The sequence below is a fragment of the Taudactylus pleione genome, unplaced genomic scaffold (genome assembly GCF_031769625.1).
Source record: "Taudactylus pleione unplaced genomic scaffold, aTauple2 ptg000150l, whole genome shotgun sequence".
Lineage (NCBI taxonomy): Eukaryota > Metazoa > Chordata > Amphibia > Anura > Myobatrachidae > Taudactylus > Taudactylus pleione.
Genome location: NW_028284552.1, coordinates 183,113 through 209,005, shown reverse-complemented (window position 1 = coordinate 209,005; position 25,893 = coordinate 183,113). Strand labels below are relative to the sequence as shown.

At 44.5% G+C, this 25,893-nt stretch overlaps 1 protein-coding gene across 2 annotated transcripts in view; it reads right to left on the bottom strand.

Moving 5' to 3' along the window:
* Positions 1-25,893, bottom strand: part of CUL1 (cullin 1) — a 132,629-nt gene that overhangs the window by 93,195 nt on the left and 13,541 nt on the right. The window lies entirely within an intron of this gene.

Sequence of the window (25,893 nt, the reverse complement as noted above, 5' to 3'; positions counted from 1 at the left end):
CGATGTTTCCGGTTGTGCGTGAGCGGCGGATGAAAGATGCTTTCAGTGAGCGTCTCCATAAACACTGGATGGTGAGTCATTTGCATATTTTCACAATTACGATGCTGCAACGGCACTGGCATCCACATCTAAATCAGGCCTAGCGTCTGCACCTGAGGTGGGTATTATCCGGGAGTAAGTGCACAGACTTGCCTATATCTCTCTGGGGAGATGTATCAAACCTTGGAGAGAGATCTGTAAACAAATTTATATCTTAAGCTGGCCCCACACAGCGATTTTTTACCTGATTTCGATGGTTCCTGAGGACAAATAGTGTAAAATATTATGCCCAAATCGTGAGTTTCTACTCACGATGCCGATGCGCGTCCCCGCTCGTCGTACCTCGCATCTTCAAATCTGCCGTGCTGTAGGGCAGATTTGCCAATCTGGGGCACAATGCACTGGATGCACGATAGATCTTAAATCAGATTGGACAGGGAGCTGCCTGGGTAGAGTTCAGGGGAAATCGTACACATCGAGGGATTGAGAACACATCGGTATGTGTGTGGGCACCTTTAGCTCTCACAACCCACATCGATAGAGTTTACACATTAAAGACACTGGTGCAGTTTTCAAATGGTATTATTGTAAGGCTCATGGAGATATTCATTTCAATAAGCAACACACAAAAAGCCTGATTTATTATACAACACTGCACTTAGCTGAATTATTGCCCTGATTCAGAGCCGGACACTCTGACAGAGCGCTCGCTCTGAATCAGGGCCCTCCTTGTTTTTCAGAGCGGCCTCCTGGCCGCTCGCATAGCTGTGGGTGACCACCCACAGCTATAGCGAGCGGCCAGGAAGATGGTCAAGACCATCGCGACCATCAGGCTTGCAACGAGACCCTTGTGGTAGGGTCTCGTTGCCGCAAGCCCCAGAGTGCTTTTGGCTCTAACAGAGCCGAAAGCACTCCCACTGACATCACTTGTGATGTCAGTTAAGGGGGGCCTGCCCCAGACGGTAGGCGTTCCCATGGGTACGCCTCAGTCTGGCCAGCCACGCCCCTGGCCCGCCCACCAAAGGGGGTGTGCTGTCACTCAACATCGACAGCACGCCCCCTTTGGTACGAGACCCGAAGCGATGGATTGCCCGTCGCTATCCAGGTCTCACGCATGGGCACTGGGCCACCATCGACCCGCTTGCGAGCGGGTCTGAATCAGGCCCTATGTGTGCTAAACCACAGTGTTAGAACTCTGGGGTAGATGTATTACCCAGCGATATGGGGAAGGAGTGGTATCAGTGCACATTATGTGCGTTGATATCGCTTCTCCCTCATGTATTAAGTGGGGTTCGGTGCTAAATGACAGGGGAGCTATGCACCCCTGTCATTATCGGCACTGCTATCTACGAGATAGCAGCGCTGATATGCTGGGTAATTTATGAACGGTCAGTGGCACTGACCATTCAGACAGCTGCAGCTGTCGTTGCCTTATCACGCCAGCAGGGACAGCACTGCCAATTCCGCGCATGCCCTTTGGAACCGGCCGGTAAGGGAGAGACAGCGCATCAGCACTAGGCTAATGCACTGTGTGCTCAGGCAGGAATCGCCGGGGGGGGGGGGGGGGGCTTTACTCCCCCACTCCGGCAGAGGAGATGTTAATACATCTCATTTGTAGTAAATAAAATTGGAGATAGGATACCTTACATGCGTTCAAGGTCAAATGTATAGTAGAAATATAATCTCCGGCAATGCTGTGCTGCCCCTGGAGTGACGTCATAGAGATCCTTGAGAGGCCACGCCCCCTTTTTGGACACGGGTGCAGATCTGGCATGCAGGGACACAGAGTGCGCACCGGGTATCACCAGACACCAGACCTGGCGACGCCTCTACACCTGTGATGGAGGTACTCAATGCCCCTGTTTAAGACACCTCTCCCCTCTCCTTATTAAGATCATAAAGAATGTTTTTTCCAGTCACATAGTATTACCACTAGGCTGTTTCAGCAGGGAACTGCACCCTACCCGATTTTAAATCGCTGAAATAAGCTCTGCCCTTATGGCGGCACTCAGCTAAAACAGAAGTCCCCACCCGAGGGCCGCAGTGTCCCGCGGAGGAGGAAATTATGCTGAAAGTTACCAACAAGTGAGTAGATGCATCTATTCACACTGTGGGCAGAGCCTGGGGCCAGCCCAGCAACTCCATGAGTGCTGGGCATGCTCCCTATATTGATGAAAAACTGTGCCTCTCAAGGACACGCCCCTTTTTCTAATGGTCACACCCCCTTTACGTGCGCACAGTGCCCTCCAACGACAGCCGCCCTGCCCCCTGCTGACCTTGGAATGAGCACTACATTTCCACTTTAAAGCAGATTTACATTTATTTAATGTTATACTGACAGGTTGGTGTGTTGTATACTTTATTTAGGGTCTTGTTTTGCATAGAAAAACGTATGTAAATTTGTAATCGGCTGTTTGAAAACTACATATATTTTTTCCTGTTTTACATTGCAAGTAAAAAATGCTATTTTGGGGGTTGATTCCTCACTAGAATGGAAATTTAATAAGAACTTTATTAAATCAGGAAATTTTATAACTATGAATACATTTCAATTGTAGCCAACTATCTAGAGAATTATTAGAATAATATAGTGGGATAAATTTGTTGGCGGCGATCCGAAGAGTTAAATACCATATACTAGATTTGTGCACAGACCCCCGTGTTTTGGTTTTCCCAAAACCAGCCGCGGGTTTTTTCTATCTCGATTTCTTTAAAAAATAAATTATCGATAAAAACAGCTAAAATCATGTAATTTGGGCCGGTTGTTGTTCCTACATTATTAACCTCAATAAAAACCTGGGTTATTGCTGGGTCTACCCGGGTCGCAGGTCAGTGTAAAAGGGTCTCTGAAAAATAACCCGGGTCAAGTGACCTGGCAATACAACACAGGAAGCTACCAGGATGGACCTGGGTAATGGTGCATTGTAAACCTGGGTCATGCCTAAAATGAGCTGATTGGTGGTTGTGGAGCAGTCACCTCCCACTTTTTATGAACTCACAATTTTAGCAGGACAGATACAGGTTCAGTGTGAACGGGGCTGCCCTGAGAATAACCCAGATTGATGGTGCTGTGTAAACGGTGTCTGACCTGGGTTGGAACCATGTCTAAAAACCCAGATCGGACACAAGTTTTTGGTGGAAGAGAGGTATTACATTCATTTCCAGTCAATTTTGACCACCTCACAGCTCACAATATTGTTTTCAGTTTTTCACCCATAAAGTCTGCAGCGAGCTAAGCGACAGAGCAGCACCACAAACAAATGGCAGTTTTAAAAAAATAAAGCACATCTAGGAAACATAGTGGCACTGCAGTGGCAGATAGGATTGGTAGTTTATATTGAATTAAAACATTCTATAGCATTTTTATAGTATATCAAGAACTAGATCAAAAGCCAGCACATGTAGTTGTGATGTACTTAATGGAAGCCAGGTAAAGCATAGATTATTTATAGTTCTATAAATCAAATATAAAATTAATAAATGTAACAGACCATTAAAAACTAAAGTCTCCCATACCTCAGCAATCGATTGTGGCAATTCTGCAATTTGCAATCGATTGTGTATAAAAATTTGCAATGTATGGGCTTCACAGATCGCAACCAAAAAGTGATTGAAATTGGTAAATCAGATTGTCCAACATGTTGGATTTCACAGATCGATTGGGGCACCGTATTTCGACGCCTGTCATTAGTACTCTGCCGGGATTAGACAGTCGGGAAGCCGGCAGTCAGGATTTCGTCCGTTGGCTTCCCAACTGCTTCCCCCTTTGCCTAGCCTCACACTTTTGTTGTGGTACATACACATTTACCAACACTGTACTTTCACTTGCATTTCTGCAAATCTCCTGCATTCTCTCTACTTCCAGTCTTCCTCCCCCTATTTGCCTCATCCACACCGACCATGCTTTCTTCAACTCCCCCTTATTCAGTATCTACCTAATCCTCTGATCTGCCCCCTGCTTCTACCTTTATCTTTTCCCCCTGGTCTCCTCCACCTCTCCTTCTCTCCCCTCCTCCAGCTACTCCACATTCATCCTCTTTTAACCCTCCATGGTCCTACTACCCCACTGCTAATCCCTACTCCCACCTCCATCCACATCTCATTAAACTCCTTCCCTGCCCACCTACAGATTCCCTTCGTAGCTCAGGTGCCTGCACCATCGCTACACTATTCATCTCGGTCCCCCAAAGAAATCTCACCTCCACGCTACAGCAGCCCCGATAATCTCATTCACATCTCTTCCACAAACTCTGTCCCTCTATTGGATATCCTGTGCTCTTTGGAATGCCAGAACAATCTGTAATAAACTGATCTACATGCATTACCTTTTAATCTCCAACTGCCTGCATCTCCTAGCCATCACTGAAACCTGGATTTCACCCTCTGATACTTCTCCTGCAGCTCTTTTCTCTGGGGGCTTCACCTTCTCTCACACCCCCCAGCCCGGTGGTCACCATGGTGGTGGTGTTGGGGTCCTTCTATCCCCCGGTTACTCCTACCATCTCATACCCTCTGAACCATCCCTTACATTCTCCACATTTGAGGTTTATGCTATACATCGTTTCCATCCAGTACATCTTCGAGTAGCTGTCATTTACAGTTCCCCTGGACCTCCATCCAAATTCCTTGACAAGTTAACTTCCTCACTTTCTCTCTTCAGATCTTCCCTCCATTATTCTAGGTGACTTCAATATTCAAATTGATATCCCCAGAGAATCCTCTGCCCCTAAACTCCTTACCCTCACATCTTCACCCTCCCTGAGTGGGCACTTGCTTGATCTGGTCTTCACTCACCGATGATATTTCTGATTACACCAATCACCCCATTCCCCCTCTCTGGCTATCACCTTCTCTCTTTTAACTTATCCCTCTCTCCTTTCCCTCCTCTGCCTCCTAAGGCTACCATTACAAAGCATAACATTGAGGCTATTGAGGTTTCTTTTTCCTCGCTGATGGACTCACTTCTCTCACCTATCCACTCTCTCTCCTGCACTGAACAAGCCACTTCCCTGTACAATGCCTCTTCTGCTCTTGACTCTGTTGCTCTGGTCATCTCTACTCACCCTTGCAGATCCTCACTTCAAACCTGGCATTCCAAATGCACCAGATACCTGCAAAAGTGTTCACGAACCGCGTAGCTTCAGTGGAGGAAATCTCGCTGTAAGGCAGTTTTTCTCCATTTCAAATTTATGCTCTTGTCCTACAATGCTGTCCTTTCCCTCTCCAAACATCATATTTCAAGAGTCATCTCCTCCCAGTCCTCAAACCTCCGGCGTTTCTTTGCCACTTTCAACTCTCTCCTCTGCCCACCCCCATCTCGCTTTCTGCCCCTGACTTTACCACCTACTTCATTTAAAAAAAATTTACTTCATATGTCAAGACATCATATCCCACCAGACCCTCAGCACCGTCTTACCAACTTTGACATCCTTCTCCCTTCTATCTGTAGAGAAAGTCATGGCCCTCAACCGGTTCCCCCTTGACCCTTCCCGCCTCCTCCGCTACTGCTCTCCTGCTTGTTCCCATCTTGCCCACCTCAATCTATCCCTCTCATCTAGCGCTGTCCCTTCTGCATTCAAACATGCCCTTGTCTCCCCCATTCTTAAAAATCTACCCTTGATCCTAACACTCTCTCCAACTACAAACCTCCCTCTCTGCTCCCTTTTGCCGCCAAATTCCTTTAGCATATAGTTTACAACTGCCTTAATGCCTTTCTTTCCACCACTCCCTCAACCCATTTCAGTCTGGCTTCCATTCTCTCCACTTCACTGAAACTGGTCAATGACCTCCTTGCTGCCAAATTCAAGGGCCACTACTCTCTGTTCATTCTCCTTGACCACTCTGCTGCTTTTGACACTCCCTTGGTCTATGAGATACTGCCCTCTAATGGCTGTCATCCTACCTCTCTGACCATTCCGTCTCCATCTCCTCCCCCCCCACTTCCACTAACAGTAGGTGTTCCCCAAGGTTCTGGTTCTTGGACCTCTCCTATTCTCCCTCTATATGTTATCTTTAGGTGAACTTATCAGCTCTTTTGGATGTCTCAACGCTTTTTAAAGTTTACATGTCTAAGACTGAGCTGATCATCTTTCCACCCTCTTGCATAACCTCACTTCCCACAATTTCATTGATGGCACAACAGTCTCCTCTAGCCCCAAAGTGCTCTGTCTTGGGGTGATCCTGGACGCCTCCCTCTCCTTCAAACCATACATTCAACACCTCTCACAATCCTGTAATTTCCATCTCAAAAATATTTCCAGGATCAGACTCCTCACCAAGGATGCTACTAAAACCCTCATCCACTCACTGGTCTGCTCCCATTTAGACCACTGTAACCTCCTATCTGGCCTCCCTGACTCATACTCTCTCCACTCCAATCTGTCCTCAATGCTGCTGCTCGTCTCCTCTTACTCTCCAAATGATGTACCTCCCCTCTCCTACAAGCACTACAGTAGCAGGTATGTGTGGTGTGCCATTGTTCCATTTCTGTCCCCTTCTCCTTCAGAACCCAATTCTTACACTCACTTATAAAGCCCTCACTCACTCTTCTCCCATTTACATCTCTGACCTCATCTCCCTTCACACTCCCACTTTGCTTAACAAATGCATGCCACCTCTCCTGCCAATTCATTACTTCCTCCCACTACCGTCTCCAAGATTTTACCAGTGCTGCTCCCTAACTCTGGAACACTCTCCCACTCCCTATCAGACTCTCCACATCTCTACAAATCTTCAAATCGGGCTCACAAGACCCACTACTTCATCAAATCCTGCCTGCTTTCGTCCTAACCTGCTGCTACATGCTCCTTCCTGTCTACCCCATCTATATCATGTCTGTTTGTCTGCTCCTCCACTTTACTATGTAAGCTGTCACAAGCAGGTCCCTCTTCCCTTATGTGCTTCTCCTTATTTATACTTTAGTCTACTCCTTACTCCCAACAAGGGCACCTAACAAATTGGTTGCTAAATGCCCTGTTGCTTATTTGAGTGTTATGATCGCTAATGCAGCAATGTATATAAGCCATGTCCTTCATTGTATTGTACTGTAAGTCACTGGTTTATGTACTTTGCAAGGCAGTACGGAACACTTGTGGTGCCATATAAATAAAATGATGATGATATAATAATAATAATAATAATAATAATAATAATAATAATAATGTAGCCATAAGCAGTATCATATAAAGTGCTATAAAACGTTACTTAGTAGCACAGTTCATGTAATAGCATGTAGCTGGGTAGCCTAAATCTCTTCCAAATTTAGAGACCACAAGAACTGGAAAGAAGAATAATTATACATTACCTACAGCAGGTTCCTGAGTTGATAGCTGCCTGTAATAGTAACCAGCTTTTTTTTCTTAAACCAAAAAGCAATGATGAGCCGCGGCTTTTCCAGTATTTCCTCAGGCTGGCAGCCAGCTGTGTGTTTAAGCACCATGCAGCTTCCAGAGACACGTCGGTTAGTTGCTCCTTTACCAGTGTATAAGAGCCAACCGCCGGGTCAATGACTCCTGTGTCTGACCTCCGTGTTTCCCACCAGAGTAGGTGGTCAGCCGGCAATCTCACTTCTTATTGGACATGGGAGTCATTTCCCCAGTTCCTATTTGCAGTGTATAAGTTTATTTAATACAATCAGCAGATTGATCATGTCTGCAAAGGTGAAATCTGCATTTTCAATCTCTGCTCTTAGGCTAGGTACACACTGGAGTGATGTTGGGCTGATATGCCGTTTCGTAATGACAAAATCACCTACATCGCTTAGTATATATGCTCAAAATGCATGCTCCACTGGTCGCATGCAACATCAAGTTTGATGTGCTGCACACCTGATGTGCTGCACATCAAACATGACTACATCTCTATCGACCTATGGTAAGTTAATGAAGGATGGAACAATGTTCATTCCGTCATCCATTAACTTGTTCAAGAGTGGATGGGCAATCCCCAATTTCGGAACGTATGCCCATCGTCTCAGTGTGTACCCGGCTGTAAGTTCTACAAATCAAGTTAAAAAAAAAATTGAGTAATCACAAAATATGCAAGTTTAAATGTCATTTATCATTTTTGCTTAAATTTCATATGCTCAATATACAAGCTTTGCATTACAAAAAAAATATAAACACTATTGCCACTTAATTTATAGCCAAAACAAGAAGCCCACTTCCTGCAAACTAAAGCCTTAATTATTGACACATGCCTATTCTTTGGTGCTTTATAAACAGAATAATATATCATAAATATATATATATTATGTACAGAACTACAGACATTAACAAAAATAGTAGGGAACCAGCCATTGCCATAAAAATAAAACAGATGTTTACTAAATTACAAATGCAGATTGTCATTAAACCTTCATTAACAGGAGTAACAGCAATCCACACAGAGCAACACAGATCTCTGCAGGCTGTTACAGGTTTCTTATGGCAGCTTGCTATGGAGGAGAACACAGATTTCAGGGAGGGATCTTTTTACAATTTGAACTCTCACGTATACTTCAGTAAACGTACACAGAGCAAAGTGTAACCAGTGAGACGACATATTTAGTTAAATTGCAGAAGTTCAGGAGCGGTAATGTAAAATTATTAAGTGAAGTGTTTGTAATATTATTGCCTGGATTTACAGTGCAAAAAAAAAAAAAAACTTATCAGTCAGAGAATCTCTCTGACTGATAAGGTAAGCTTACAAGAACAAGAAATATGATACAGTCCATATTGGGTTGCTTTAAACCAATGCAACCATATAAAAGTTATAAAAAATATAGCTAGCAAAGTATGGGAAACCAGGGTCATTGGGTAAATAGTTTTCACTTTCAGACCCATGGTCATGCATTCTACTAGTGTTAAATATCATAGTAGAAAAGTATTATATTGACACCAGTGGATAGGAGCATCACCACCTAGTCACAAAGTAACAATTCTCTTTTCTCCAAGCTTGATCAATCCCACACCACAATGCTTCTGACACCCAACTGTTTCTCCTGACCTGGTTACAGCAGATACACACCTGCCTTCTAGAAACGCTAAGCCCTACTTTTGATAAACATCTGTAGCAGAACTGTTAAAAAGGAAGAGAGCGATGAAACAAGTACTTTAATTTCCTTCACCCACATCAACTTTCCAGAACCATGGTAACAATGCTGAATGCTTAATACTCTGAAACACCCCATAATGGCCATGCACAACCACTTATATTAATCATCCACTCTATCATTAGTACTCAGGGACTGATTCAGACCCGCTCGCAAGTGCTTGAGCACTTGCAAGCGGGTCGATTGTGTGCTCCGCGCACACGCAGCGGCCGCACTGCACGTGCGCAAGCCCCGGGGCAAGAGAGAAATTCTCTCGCTCTGTGGCTCACTACAAAAGGGGCGGCTGTCGATGTTGATCGACAGCTCGCCCCGTTTTGTAGGTGTGGCGGGGGGGTGGCTTCACAAACTGAGGCGTTCCCATGCGAACGCATGCTGTTTGTGGGCGGCCCCACTGACATCACCAGTGATGTCGGTGGGAGAGCTTCCGGCTCTATTAGAGCCAGAAGCTCTCTGGGGCTTGCGGCCATGAGACCCCTACCACAAGGGTGTCGTCGCAAGTCACGATGGTCTTGACCATCGCGACCATCATCCTGGTCGCTCGCAATAGCTGTGGGTTGTCACCCACAGCTAGGCGAGCGGCCAGGAGGCCGCACAAAAAAAAAAAAAAAAAAAAAAAAAAACCACGCCCTGATTCAGAGCGAGCGCTCTTTCAGAGCATCCGGCTCTGAATCGGGGCCTCAATCCCAAATTGGACAACGCCTGAGATATGCAAGATAAAACATGACATTGCGGAGGGTTACATCTGTAATTATTTTGTATATAAACATACACACACACACACACACACACATTAGTTGAAGTACTTTTTAAATCTTCAAAGTTATTAAGTTTTATTATGTGATGTCATCCAAAACCATCCAGTGAAAGGCCCAGAATAGGCTCCCTGGGTCAAAGTTCTGCCTGGCGCACTCAGCCGTGAGGTCAGACAGGGACCCCAACCACTCCATTAGGCATCCCAGACCAATTGCCACCCCTCTGAAGTTTTCATCCAAATCCATCCAGTGCAAGGCTCAGAACATGCTCCCTGGATCAAAGTTCTGCCCAGCATACACCAAAGGAAGGTCTGACCGGAAACCTAACCCCCCCTCTAAAACCTGGCCAGGATCCAACTAGACCACCTCGTTTGGTTTCATCATAATCAGTGCTGGGGTGTCCGAATGCATAACCGGACAGACAAACCTGTTATCCCCACTTACTATCACATCCCTGAGAGTCCCAAGTTTCTTATTGCACCTCCTGGTTGCCCCATTATTTCTGGTGTCCTTCGCCACTAACCTTTCGGTCTCACTTTGCTCCTACATTAGGAACATTTGCCCACAAGTTGTAAAAAGTGGGCAATGTGAAGTAACAGCAAGGCTATGTATTGTTGACCTGCGACATGGAGTCACTTTACACCAGTGGTGTCAAACTCAGGCCCTCCAGCTGTTATGGGACTACATAACCCAGCATGCCCTGCCATGGTTTTAGCATGCCCTAATAGCAAAACACTGGCAGTGTAGTGTTCACTCTAGCTCCGGCGTGAGGCAGGGTGCCGGAGCTAGAGAGGGCACGCCATTGCGTGTGCCTAAGTTGCACGCGCGACCGAGAAGGGGGCGTGGTCATTGAAAAGGGGGCGTGGTCATTGAAAAGGGGGCGTGTCTATAAGACGTGTCCCCTTTTCGTCACTCTTGGGGGCGTGCCCGGCACTTACGGACACGCCGGGCAGCACCCAAGCCCTAAGGACAGTGAGAATAGATGCTGGGCGCATGCGCCCGGCGTCTATTCTCCGGGGGTGACCGAGTCACTGCAACCCATGGGTGAAGACGGCTCCCGCAGGCTGTTAGGGCAGGCCGCTTTTTGCCCTCCTTCTGGAGGGCAGGGCGCTTTTTGCCTTCCAGAAGGAGGGCAGGGCGCCGCGCCCCGCTAAAACAGCCTAGCGGGAACGCTAGCAGTGTATGCTGGGATGTGTAGTTCCACTGCAGCTGAAGGGCCTGAGTTTGACACCACTGCTTTACACCAACATCCCCCATGAGGGGGTCAGTTGAAGCCAGCTGCCACCTTCTGTGCTCAGATGTGGAGTTGGAAGTGGGATGATGTGAGTTTGTATTGGAGTCAATAAAAAATAGGTTATGTCAAAGAATACATTTTATTTAATACATAGTTTCTTACAAGTGCACGGTACTGCCATGGGCACTACATTCGCCCCCAGCTTTGCCAATTTGTATATGAGTCTCTTTGAAGACCAATACAGTGCCTTGCAAAAGTATTCATCCCTTTGGCTTTTTACCTTTTTTGTTACAATACAACCTGTTATGTTTATAAATAAAATTCTGAAAATTGGCATGTGCATATGTAATCACTCCCTTTGATATGAAGCCCCTCAAAAAGTTCTGGTGCAACTAATTACCTTGTGAAATCTAAGTGTCACATGACCTGTCAGAAAAAAACACCTTTTCTGAAATGCCCCAGAGGCTGCAACACCACTAAGCAAGAGGCATCACACCATGAAGACCAAGGAGCTCTCCAAACAAGTCAGGGACAAAGTTGTTGCGAAATACAATTCTGGGTTGGGTTATAAAAAAAATATCAAAATCTTTGATGATCCCCGTTACACCATCAAATCCATCATCATCAAATGGAATGAAATGGTACCACAACAAACCTGCCAAGAGAGGGCCGCCCACCAAAACTCAGACCAGCCAAGGAGGACAATAATCAGAGAGGCAGCACAGAGACCAAAAGGTAACCCTGAAGGAGCTGCAGAGTTCCACAGTAGAGACTGGTGTATCTGTGCATGTGACCACAATAAGCTGTACACTCCATAGAGCTGGGCTTTATGGAAGAGTGGACAGAAAAAAGCCATTACTTATTTTTATCACTAATAAGACACGATTTGAGTTTGCCAAAAGGCATGTGGGCGACTCCCCAAATGTATGGAGGATGGTGCTCTAGTCAGATGAGACTAAAATTTAACTCTTCGGCCACCAATGAAAATGCGATGTCTGGCGCAAACCCAACACATCCCATCACCCCAAGAACACTATCCCCACAGTGAAACATGGTGGTGGCAGCATCATGCTGTGGGGATGTTTTTCAGCAGCAGGGACTTGGAAACTGATTCGAGTCAAGGGAAAGATGGGTGGTGCTAAATACAAGGATATTCTTGAGCAAAACCGGTTTCAGTCTGCCTATAATTTTATTCTGGGACAGAGGTTCACCTTCCAGCAGGACAATGAGCCGAAGCATACTGCTAAAGCAATACTCGAGTGGTTTAAGGGGAAACATTTAAATGTGTTGGAATGGCCTAGTCAAAGCACAGATCTCAATCCAATTGAGAATCTGTGGTCAGACTTGAAGATTGCTGTTCACAAGCGAAAACCATCCAACATGAAGGAGCTGGAGCAGTTTTGCCTTGAGGAATGGGCAAAAATCCCAGGGGCAAGATGTGGCAAGCTCATAGAGAGACTTATCCAAAGCGACTTGCAGCTGTAATTGCCGCAAAAGGTGGCTCAAAGTACTGACTTTAGGGGGGGTGAATAGTTATGGGTGCTGAAGTTTTCTGTTATGTTGTCCTAAATGTTGTTTGATTCACAATATAAATAAAAAAAACACAACTTCACAGTTGTAGGCAAGTTCTGTGAATGAAATGATGCAAACCTTCAAACAATCCATTTTAATTCCAGGTTGTGAGGCAACAATACATGAAAAATGCAAAGGGGGTGAATACATTTGCAAGGCACTGTATATCTGGGGGAGCCCATATGAGGAAAATTTGGTGCTGTATATAGATTGTTTTTATTATTTGGGATGGGGAATTTCTTCTTTTGTTTAGCATCTCAATTTTACCTTTAGGCCCCCATACAGTCAGGTCCATAAATATTGGGACATTGACAGAATTTTCATATTTTGGCCTCTATTCACCACCACAATGGCTTTGAAATGAAACAAACAAGATGTGCTTTAACTGCAGACTTTCAGATTTAATTTGAGGGTAATTACATCCAAATCAGGTGAACGGTGTAGGAATTACAACGGTTTCTATATGTGCCTCCCACTTTTTAAGGGGCCAAAAGTAATGGGACAAACTAAACAATCCTAAATCTAACTTTCACTTTTTAATACTTTGTTGCAATTCCTTTGCAGGCAATTACAGCCTGAAGTCTGGAACGCATAGACATCACCAGACGCTGGGTTTCACCCCTGGTGATGCTCTGCCAGGCCTCTACTGCAAATGTCTTCAGTTCCTGCTTGTTCTTGGGGCATTTTCCCTTCAGTTTTGTCTTCATCAAGTGAATTGCATGCTCAATCGGATTCAGGTAAGGGGATTGACTTGGCCATTGCATAACATTCCACTTTTTAGCCTTAAAAAACTCTTTGGTTGCTTTTGCAGTATGCTTCGGGTCATTGTCCATCTGCACTGTGAAGCGCCGTCCAATGAGTTTTGAAGCATTTGACTGAATATGAGCATATAATATTGCCCGAAACACTTCAGAATTCATTCTGCTGCTTTTGTCAGCAGTCATATCAATAAATACAAGGGAACCAGTTCCATTGGCAGCCATACATGCCACTGGTGAGGTGGTTTGTTTTGGATCATGAGCAGTTCCTTCCTTCTCCATACTCTTCTCTTCCCATCACTCTGGTACAAGTTGATCTTTGTCTCATCTGTCCATAGGATGTTGTTCCAGAACTGTAATGGCTTTTTTAGATGCTGTTTGGCAAACTCTAATCTGGTCTTCCTGTTTTTGTGGCTCATCAATAGTTTACATCTTGTGGTGAACTCTCTATATTCACTCTTGTGAAGTCTTCTCTTGATTGTTGACTTTGACACATATACACCTACCTCCTGGAGAGTGTTCTTGATTTGGCCAACTGTTGTGAAGGGGTTTTCTTCACCAGGGAAATAATTCTTCTGTCATCCACCACAGTTGTTTTCCGTGGTCTTCCGGGTCTTTTGGTGTTGCTGAGCTCTCCGGTGCGTTCTTTCTTTCTGAGAATGTTCCAAACAGTTGATTTGGCCACCCCTAATGTTTTTGCTATCTTTCTGATGGGTTTGTTTTGATTTTTCAGCCTAATGATGGCTTGCTTGACTGATGGTGACAGCTCTTTGGATCTCATATTGAGTGTCGACAGCAACTGATTCTAAATGCAAATGTCACACCTAGAATCAACTCCAGACCTTTTACCTGCTTAATTGATAATGAAATAACGAGGGAATAGCCCACACCTGTCCATGAAATAGCTTTTGAGTTGATAGTCCCATTACTTTTGGCCCCTTAAAAAGTGGGAGGCACATATAGAAACCGTTGTAATTCCTACACCGTTCACCTGATTTGGATGTAATTACCCTCAAATTAAATCTGAAAGTCTGCAGTTAAGGCACATCTTGTTTGTTTCATTTCAAAGCCATTGTGGTGGTGAATAGAGGCCAAAATATGAAAATTCTGTCAATGTCCCAATATTTATGCACCTAACTGTACATCAGCAATCTGAGAAGTACAATTGAACAATTTGAAGATTTGTTGCCCGATTCTAGGATTTCCCAATCTAGCAATCTGCGCCCATACATTATAGATCTTTTTCAGCAAACATAGATCTGCCAAACTTGAAAGGCCCATCCTTTACTAGTAACGGTATGCAAATCTGGTGATCATCTCCATACACTAGCAATCTACAGTCCCAATCGATCTGTGAAATCCAACATGTTGGACAACCTGATTTACCAATTCCAATCACTTTTTGGTTGAAATCTGCAATCTGCGAAGCCCATACTTTGCAGATTTTTTTACACAATCTCCAAAGTGCCACAATCGATTACTGATGTATGGGCACCTTAACTCTCAGTGACCCTCTGATGAAACATTCAGCTCACATTGAAGGAGAAACCGGTTAAGAACATCAAAATATTCTACCTGGATCCCTGCTCCAAAGCTGTTTGTTTTGAACACATACCAGAGGTATTCGTGGATCCAGAAAATGAATTCAGTGTGGGTAAGAACAGTACTGTCTGTTTTACAATTACCCAAAATGTTTTTCTTATTCAGTAATCACCAGGGATTATGCGGTTGAGCATAGTGCTAAAGCTGGGTACACACTAGACTATATGTTGTCTGATCCAGCGGAACGGACAATATTGTCCACATTGGGCAGTGTGTACCTGCTATCCCGATGATGAGCGCTCTGGCGCGACATTGCCAGGCAGGTCCAATGGTCAATATTGTCAGTGGGGGGCATGCTGCCGTATGCAGAATGGCCCCCGCTGTCGCACCCGGCAAGTGTGTATGCACTTGCCAATGCCGGGACCCCTACTGAGTCCCGTCGTTAGAAAGATATCGCTGGGTACACATTGTTAAGTGTGTACCCAGCATAAATCACACAGCAACAGTGGCTAGTACCCTCCCTCCACTCCCAGTCCACCGAGTCTCAAGCATTGACAGGGTCGAGCAAAGCGCAGCAAACCGGAAACGGAAACCTGTCCTGCATTCTCCCCTGCATACCCATCTTCTGCAATTTGCATATTACTTTTTCAGCACCACCAAACAGTGATTTATTATTTGCGAAGCACCACCTTGGAGCACCAGAACATCACTCTTTAATATTTCTGCACTTCAAAACACTGACTCACGGAGATCAGAATCATTCAATTATATATTGGAGGTGCTACTCTCTTAGTTGGGGCACTCAACCTACCCAAATAAAACTAAAAATCTTAGCTTTTAATAATATTCTTTAAAACACATCCATAGTAGAATGCTGTAGCAAAAAGTAAAGTTTCAAAAAAAATCTGAATCTGACTTCCACTAGGAATTTGATTGGCTGGACCCATGGATATAGTCTGTTGGCTTGGTCCATCTCTGCAGGCCACATTGAGAAACCACCACTGGAGAAACAATTGTTTGCCCCGCCCCAGAGGCACCACGGCGTCAGTGGTGTCTCCACTGATGAAGAAACAGTAGGATAAGCTACGGTCCCCCTGTGCTGACCATCACCACCCGCTGCCAGCACTGCTATACACCTTATCAGCACCTACTAAAGACCCAGGTACTTCTGTTTCAGGATCACCCTACAAGCTGGCACACACACACTACAAGCTCTCTCCTCATTTTTACTTAAGGAACTCTGGCCAAGACAGCTCAACGGCATGTATACTGTGGGTCCTCCCACACTACCGGTAGTAGCATCATGGTCAGTCCTATTCCCTGCCCCTGAACGGTCCTCCTTCCTCATACTCTCTCATTGTGGTTGTTTGTGGGTATTAGCAGCCTGCAATGATATCAGACTACATCCCACATCTCCACAAAACCAGAAGTCAGTTTCCTTTCTTCTAACCATCAGGTAAGGGCGAGAGATCTGCTCACACACACCATTCACTGGTAACACATGGGGCCTGATTCAGAGATGGGAATAGAGAGAGATAACTCTCTCAACTGTGAACCTGAACAAACCATGTTGCAATGCAAGGGGTGTAAATACATACTTTTGTTGCATGTAGGGTAAACACTGGCTGATTTTACATGTAGCCCACAAATACTGCACAGCTTTATTATTACTGTACAATTTAGATGTCAGTTTTCAAACACTCCTCCCAAATCTAAATCTCTCTGCACATTTTAAATCTGCCCCACCTGCAGTGCAGCATGGTTTCACCAAGATGATCAGTTGAGAGAGATCTCTCACTCTATTCCCAAGTCTGAATCAGGCCCATGGTGTGCAGCAGCAATTTACACCATAAAATATTTTTTCTAAATTATTTGTAGATTCTTTGTGTACCCACTGGCAATGCCATTAATTATTATAAAAATGAACACATGCATATGCACTTTATTAGAAAGATATCAATTGGTTAAAGTATCTGCACTCACTATTTGCATACATAGGTGTTGCTTTTTTTGTTTAAATTGTGTGGATTCTTTATGTATATGCATGTGTGTTGCTTTTTTAAAATTTTGTGTGGATTCTTTATGTACCTATGGGCAATACCATTTAATTGGTACAGGAATTAACACACATATTAGAAAGAGATCATTGTGTCAATCTCACTTTTTGCATACATGTGTTGCATTTTTTCTTAATTGTGAGGACTCTTTGGTTGCTATGGGCAACATCTCCACTTCTAATCTACAAACTCGCACTTTAGTAAATATACCCCATAGATTCTACAGTGTGATTTACTTAGCATTTTTGTCTGAGTTGTGTTCTGCATCAACTTTATTTTGGGATTTGTCTCCCACTTAAATTGAATAATTATATATATTTTCACCATGCTTTGGTTATTGAGACATCACCAAAGATTTCACATGATTGCTTTGGATCTGAGATTATTGCAACTCAGACTACTGATACCCACTCTCTATGTAAATAAGTAGCAGGATCAATGTCTGCCATTCATAATTTATTACATTTTTATTCCTATTGTTGGAGTAAGATTTTTTGAATATTGACTTCTTGCTACAGCATTCTACTATGGATGTGTTTCAACGTATATTATTGAAAGCCAAGTTTTATAGTTTAATTTCGGTAGGTTGAGTGCCCCAACTTAAGCTGGCCAAACACCTACGCGATTACCCGATTTTCAATGCGCTGTACGATGAAACGTGTGGGATGTTTTTTTTGTTTTTTTTTTAAGGTAGGATACGATTCGATGTGCGCTCACGCAGCCGTCAAAATTTATCGTGCGATCAGATGTGCAGTCCATCTTATCCGTCGTGTTCGTATGCTGATCATCCAGTTTATTTCAGCATGCGATGCATCGTGCGTCAGAACGTGCGAGCGGCGTTATTTTATTGACAATTTCCTGCCAACGCCCACTGCAAACAGCGAGCGGAGGAGGTATTTATACCCCCCAGTCAATCCCAGCAACCCCCTGGTGAAGCACAGCCCTCTATTTAAATTTAGGCCCAATCTATCGCATGATCACATGTTTTTATGTTGCGGCACACGATCAATCGCATTACGATCCGTCGTATAGTGACGCGTGATCATACGACGGATCATGTGCAAATCGTGTGAAATTAGCACGGAAATGTACGGCAGAGAGTTGAAGGGAAAACGGCACGGTGAGTCGCATCGGCACTCATCATGTAGGTGTATGGCCAGCATAAGTACTTTTTTCTCTTGCCTTTCCTACAAAATTAAGGAAATGTAAAGAGCATAAGCTCCAAGAGAAAATAAGCAAAAATAAAAGATGGAGCAGATACGATGGGAATGAGGATGGGTGGTTTCTAGGGCAGAATATTCAGAGCTAGTACAGGTGAATGGATAGATGAAGGACACCCTAAGGAAGTTTCTATATTACTGGTTAAGATATAACCTGGTTGCAGTTGGAAGATCTGGGAGGCTAAACTTAAATAAAAAGGTAGCAGGGGATTTTCTCAGCATGCTAGCTATATATTCCATTTGGTATGTTTGCCACGTGCAATAACAAACCATTGTCAAGTGAGGGGATGGCTCTTTTTCCAGCATGCGGTTATCTAGAATGTCGTAGAGAAAAATGGAAATAGCACAACATGGTTGAGAATCCAAGTCTTTTGCAAATCAAAAAACTGGAATTCCATTAGTCACTACTAAGGTAACACTGAAGATCCAAAATCAAGTCCCTCTTGATATATATTTGTACAGTGGTGCCCTTATATTAAGGCTGAATCGAAAAAAAACGGAAATCTCCATAAAGAATTCCGGAGGGGGGGGGGAGGAGAAGGGCATGGTGTTTAAGGGCTACACCTCAAAAGCTATTGGAGGTACAGAGCTGAAATTTGGCTCGGGCCGGTAGAACTGTGGCTCGGTGCTGCATGCCAAATAATAAAAAATTATAATTTGGGAGTAATATAAAGTTCCAACTGTCAGTTTTTTCTGACACTCTCAGTTAGGACCACTTCTCTGCTGTTCTCTATGGGGGATATTTGGGAAGGCATAACTCAGGGTAGAGGGCGAATTTAGACGGGGTTGGTTTTATTGGGTAGCTATTGTTCCAGGGTAGGGCCATTTGGGGTTCAGGTAATTAACTCACTGTTTTAATATTTAGAAGGTACTGCAGCTTGAGTTTATTAGTTTGCTGGGTCCCCATTGCTATCAATGGGAACTATACTGCTAACGTCATTTATAGATGGCGTTGTAAATTCAGTGACAGACAGCAGTAAGTTAGACATAAGCACTCTCTAAAGGAGTTATCTTATTGTTGAATGGAGCCCTGAAACTGTTAAACTCAAGCTGCAGTACCTTCTAAATATTAAAACAGTTTAAAGAATGATGCACATATATATATATATATATATATATATATCTCATACACACACACAGGGCCGTAGGGAGGGTGGTGTGGCCGATGCCTCCGCTCAGGGTGGGAGCCTCCAAGGTCACTGGCCGCAAACTGTCCGGCTCCGGAGGTCTGCAGAGAGACCTCCTGCAGTGCTGCTTGGCACTCGCAGTTTTAGGCATAAGCACCTACACTTGTTCATACACCTCCCACTATAAAAATGGAGGAAGTCTTTCGTACTATAGTAAACTTACTAGCCTCCCATCAAAAGACAAAAGGAGCAAATGTTACAATTAGTGACCCAATCAATGGGCACAACAGGTGTTGGGCATCTAAAGAAAATGTTTGCCTCAGATGACCCAGAGGCGTATTTGTTAATATTTGAGAGGGCACAGCGCTTAAAGTGGCCAGCAGATACTTGGGCTAGTAAACTTGCCCCCTATCTCACTGGTGAGGCTCAGAAAGCCTGTGCTGATTTGTCCTCTGCTGATGCAGAGAAATATGACCTAGTCCAGTGGTTCCCAAACTGCGCGCCACGGCGCTGTCACCGAGGTGCCACGGCTAAAGGGAAGCTGCTGGTTTCTTTTGTTTTTCCACTGGCCTGGCCAAAACGTTGATTACGATCTACCGGTAGCTCCCGCCGGTAGATCGCGATCAACGTTCCTACAGAAACTGGCTCCGAGGCTATCAGAGGCTAAGGAAGCCTCTGATCGCTTCAGTATTCCCAGTGATGCAGTGCTCGGGGGAGCGGGTGATGTCATGACGTCACCCGTGGCCCCGTGCAATACATCACTGGGAACTTGTGAGGATCCTGCGCACCTGCTGGATCCAGCTTGATCCAGTCAGCGCTGTGGGAGTGACAGCAATAGGAGCGGTCCCCAGTGTGAACTTCAGTCAGCCAAGTTCTGCACAGGGGTGTGTGGGCTACTAGTGCGGGCACTGCCTAAGAGGCACTACTACAAGGGGTACTGCATAATTGGCAAAACTACAGGGGATTTTAAATAAGGGGCACTACATAAAGGGCAGTACTACAGGGGACATTGAATAAGGGGCACTACCATAGTGGGAATTGCATAACAGGCACTACTACAGGGGGCATTGCATAAGGGACACTACTACTGAGGGCATTGAATAATGGGCACTACTACTGGGAGCACTACATAAGGGCAGTATTACTGGTAATTAATTTGGCTTAGGGGGTGCCTTAAAAAAAATGAAGGAGACCCTAAGGGTGACTTGAACTGAAAGTTTGTAAATGTAAACACGTCCTTTACTAATTGCAAAAGATACCCCTGGAAATACAAGTGCAAGTGTGCACTAATGACAATAACTAGTTCAAGCAAACCAAGCATACCGATGGGGGCAAGTGCATTAAAAGATGCATATAACTATACATACAAGTGAATATGTACATTGTTTTCCATGCATGCAGTACGGAAGCATATACATCCAATTTCCATCTTACTCTACAGCAAGCCCTTAATCCCAATGTCATATTTATCAGTTAATCTCTGTTGATTTTATGTAATAAGTGGTTTCTTAGATATCCTTAATAAACAGATACAGATAGATAGGAAATTCCATAGACCACAATACTTTTGTTCCATTTCTAACAGAAAACAATGTGTGCTCATACAAGCCAAATATAACTCTGCATAAGAAAACATGACAATCAGACATAACAGGAAGAGATATGTAACAGGCACATGGTAAACAACGGTGATTGCCTGACTTAATGAAGTGAAAACAGCAGTGCTTCTTTTGCATGTCAACTAGTACTTTAAATATATACTGATGATTGGGGTTGGATGCAGGATGCTGGTGCTCAGGATCCCGATGCACAGAATCCTGATGCCGGTATCCCGACAGGGTTAGGATAGAGACACTTGCAGGTAAGTATACCAACCCTAAACCTAACCCACCCTACCCGTAGCCTAAACCTAACCCCCCCTCCCCCCACCCGCAGCCTAACCCCAATACTTACACTCGGAATGGATGCTGGTGCAGGGATTAACTGGAGTCAGGAGCCTTGCACAATATATCCAAAGGATGTGCCGATTATAAAGTTGTGTGGTCACGTCGCATGAGGTAGGATGAAACACTTCTGAAGCAATAGGATGCCCCATAACCCCAAAACACCCCAGCACAACAATGCAACATTTGTAGATAAGCGAGCAATACCTTCTAGCAGTTTAATCTGGATAGTTGGGGTTATACTATTGAAATTAAAATATTAGTGGACTTCTCCCAAACCCGGTAAAGATCCGGCCTACCCAGACTTCTATTGGTTGATTTCCCAATTGTCACCACATATTAAAATATTGGCAAAGATTCTTGCTTTGTGTTTTAATAAAGTTGTGGTAGATATTATCCACCCAGATCAAACTTGCTTTATGCCAGATAAAATCAACTACAATTAACTTAATGTGTTTGTTTTGTTATTTGCACTCACGCATGATGGTGTGGAGGATGCTTTGGTCTTATCTCTTGATCTCTTGATCCTGCTCAAACATATGTCTCGGTGGAATGGTCTTATTTGTGGGCTGTACTTTCCTGCTTTGGGGTGGGTGACTGGTTTATAGGCTGGATCCAATTTTTGTAATTCTGGCCAGCGGCAGAGCTAATATCAATGGATCTGTAACAGACTCCTTTTCTTTGAGTAGGGGCACTAGGCAGGGCTGTCCACGCTCTCCCTCCTTATTCCTTGTCACCATTGCGCAGTTAGTCTGTGCCATCCGCACATCTGTCATCCGTGGATTTATGGTATTGAGCTGATAGAAACTGTATTCAGATGATATTTTCATAAAATAAATAGGATCGAGTGGCATAAGAGGTTACCCTATAACTGCAGCCTAAAGAGAAAACAGGGTTTCCCAGACCCTTAAAGGTAAATGGATATAAAAAGACAGATTCTCCAGTGGAAGAGGGCAAGCAGGGATGAAACTAGGATTTTTGTCACCCGGGGCAAGGCCATAATTTGGCACACCCAAAAAAAAAATACAACAGAGGACAAAAAGGGTGTGTGGTTTTGTGACACAGTAAGGCCCCTTACAACACATTCTGCCACAGTAAGGCCTCTTTTACATTAAGCCACAGTAAGGCCCTATCTCCCTTCTTTTACCTGCCAGGGCCGTGTGGTGGGTAAGCTCGGGGTGGCTCGGGACGGGGCTGCCACGCACTGGGGAACTGTCATTACTGCCGTCATTGTAATGTGGCACCGCTCGCGAACCAACTGGAGCTCACTGACTGGCTTGCGACTGGCACCACAATAGACTGACAGCATCTCTGTGCCTCTCAAGGCCGGGAAGTGGCTCCAAACCCACAAGAGCAGCAACCTAGCCTCCTAGCAGCCACTCTCAGGACTGTGACTATTTCAGTACATAAAGATAGACTACTTTTGCCAAAGTTGCATTGTGGTCGTTGGAGGAGCTATCCTGCTTGCTGGCATGCTTCTCATTCAGGGAATAGAATGTTAAAGTGATAGTTTGTTTCCCAAGTGTCGTCAGGTTGTGGGATTCCTAGATTGCTCATTATTTCAAACCTGATTCCATTTGGGTCACATGTTCTTAAACTTCCTATGGATCACAGACCTCTAGTATAAAGCCTGTTACTAGCTGTGTCTCAGTGTCTGTGCAATGTTGCTTTCAGGTCATTTCTTGGACTCCTGCCAGATCCCCGCTGTGCCTGTGGATTGCTGTGGACTTTGGCATCAGAAGTTCATCTGGAATATAACAGTTACCCGCTGCACTACAGAGCCCAGCATTCCTATTGCCTAAGTATTGCTTACTGCTCCATCACTTTCACCATTTTGCTGCACTATTTACTTTGCCTGTTGTCTTTTCGTTCCTGTGGATATTGAACTCATCCTTCATATCAGGCATAAAGTAAAAGTAATCCAAAAAATAAAGCATAAGAGCGCACTTCTAATAGTATACTGGACGCGCTTCCCATCATTCACTTCTTACTGCTTGAGGAAGCGGCCGGATGCTGGGAAACGTGCCAAGTATACTCTAGTTTTCTCTGGGTGTACCTCACTTCTCATTTGTTTTATGTATAGCAGTTGTGTCTGTTATTATATCAGATTTATACCACATAGGGGGAAATTAAACTAGATAGATACAATAAGCCATTTTTTTCACGAAAAACAGCAAATCAAGCAAATTTGTACTTATCGCGCTTTCCTATTAGCCGCAGTTTTCGCAGCTGCGAATTGTCCATACCATTCATGCTGAAAAGTTTTCACCACCTCCTAAGTGAAAAGTTGTACAAAGCCCCTATTTGTGGCTAAAAATGTCAGGACTTGGTTCAGAACCACTAGAACACCTTCCTTAATGACTAATTAGCAGTGGCGGCTCCAGAGGTGGGGTTGCAGCGCAGTTCAAAATTCAAATATGGGAGCCAGACCAACTGCCAGTGAGTCCCGGTCGGCGATGTTTGGGAGCATTTGGGGTGGCAGTTGGTGTGGCTCCCCTATTTGAGTTTTGGACTGCTCTGCAGCCCCACCTCCGGAGCCGCCACTGCTAAGTAGGCAAAAAGAAGAAGAAGTTTTTAAAATAATGACATTGCACCAAAGAAAGTCAAGTGCAGGAAAATGGGCTCAGTGATGTGGGACAGGTATAGGAGGGTGCTGTATGGATGGGGCAGGTGTTTTTAAGATTGCAGGTGTGTGTTAGAGGTGCATTTTGAAGTAGTTTTAATTGAATTTCCTCATTAAAAGACTGTTTATATTTGGCTTTGTATTGGTTGCCTATACTTTGTTATTTCTTGTTTATCTGAATTGTAATGTATTCTGTATTCTATTACTGAACACATTGTTGTGCTTTTTGTGTAATATGTTTTCTGTTTCTTTTTGTGTTTAAGAACTTGGGTTTTTGTATTGTTTAAGAAAAAAAAAATAGTGCATCTGGATAAAATAAAGAATAAGTTGGTCCCAAAGCCTCTTTGTTTCCCCTCAAGTTTTAAAAAGGGGAAAAAAAAACCTGCTTATAGATATCACTTTGAGGATTAGAGACAGAAGGACTTCTATTAGGACTAAGGTTAGAACTCAAGTTAGATTTCTGGTTTTGCTAACATAAGGTCTAGATAGGGGAAGCGACGGACGAAATCCCGACCGCCGGCTTCCCAACTGTCTAATCCCGGCAAGGTACTATTGACAGGCGTCGAAATCCCAATGCCTGTCATTAGACCTATGCCGAGAGCCCGACAGCCAGCATACCGATCGAAGGTAAGCTGGGTGCGGACAGCCGCGTGGGGAGGTGGGGGTTAGGGGCTCCCGGGGGGACTTAGGGTTAGGCATCCCAGGGAAGAGGTTAGGGTTAAGTACCCCACCCGGGAGACTTAGGGTTAGGCTGCAGGGAAGGGGGAGGTTAGGTTAGGCACCCCTAAAGGAGTGTTAGGGTAAGGAGGGGGGGGGGGATTAGGTTAGCGATACTTACCAAAAAGAACGATCAGGATTTTCACCTCTGCTGGGCTGCCGCTGATAGGATTAGAATCGCCGGCCATCGGTAAATCATACCGATAGCCTAGATAGAGGACCTGCTCGAGGGTCATTCTAGCAAGCGGCCACACAGGGGCACCATCCCATAGGAGGCATAGTGCTTTTGCCACAGATGCTAAGACTAATGACCTGCGGCAATAGTCAGCCACACCTGTGAGGGCCATGGATTTGGGTTTTATTTTTTTACTGTAGGCACCAATGTGTGTGATTAATTTTTTTCTTGTGGGGCCATTCTGTATTTTTCTCTCACAGGGCGGGTGTAGACCTAAAGCCAGCCCTGGTTAGTTCTAATGTTAGAGCTGATGTATTTTTTATACAAGAAAATATTAGAAACTGACTTTTACATCATCCGGTAAATTTTGTTGTTTTCTTATAATGTGAACCTTTTAATGAAGTCTCACATATTACTGTGACATAAGAAGGTGTCGAAAATATTTCCAATCCAAGCCCAGGTCATTTGCTCATGTACTATAACAGTCCTGTAGAAGAGATCCTGACATCACATGCTTACAAGGAAGGGGGTCCCTCCAATTTAAGGCCCAAATCCCGGGATCCCACCGATCCCGATCCCAGGATTTGGGCCTAAACTGGCGAGATTTCAATGCCGAGATTGGATTTTATGATTTTGGGACTAATGTTTTCACTCATTAATTAGTATTTTTATATGCCTTACAGCTGGGGGCCAGTGCAGCAGAGCATCGCCTGAGCAAGTGCTGCAGGTGTTCAGCGCTGCCCCAGCTGTGCGCGGCGTGACATGATGTCAGGGGTCACGCTGCGCAGCTCGCCCCTTCAGCCTTGCCCGCCCCATTAACTAAATCAATCCTGGGATTGAGCTTTTTTACAATCCTGAATCCCGGGATTGGAAAAAAACCACCCGGGTTTTGCCTCCATAGCAGCAAGGTAACAGAATTTGGTGATTGATATAGATTTTCAATTTACTACTCCCTTTGGTACCATTAGTTTGTGGCCGTACACGAGATCATGCAATGTGTACGGACCTCCCGATATATCGTGCCTTCACTGGGTACACACATC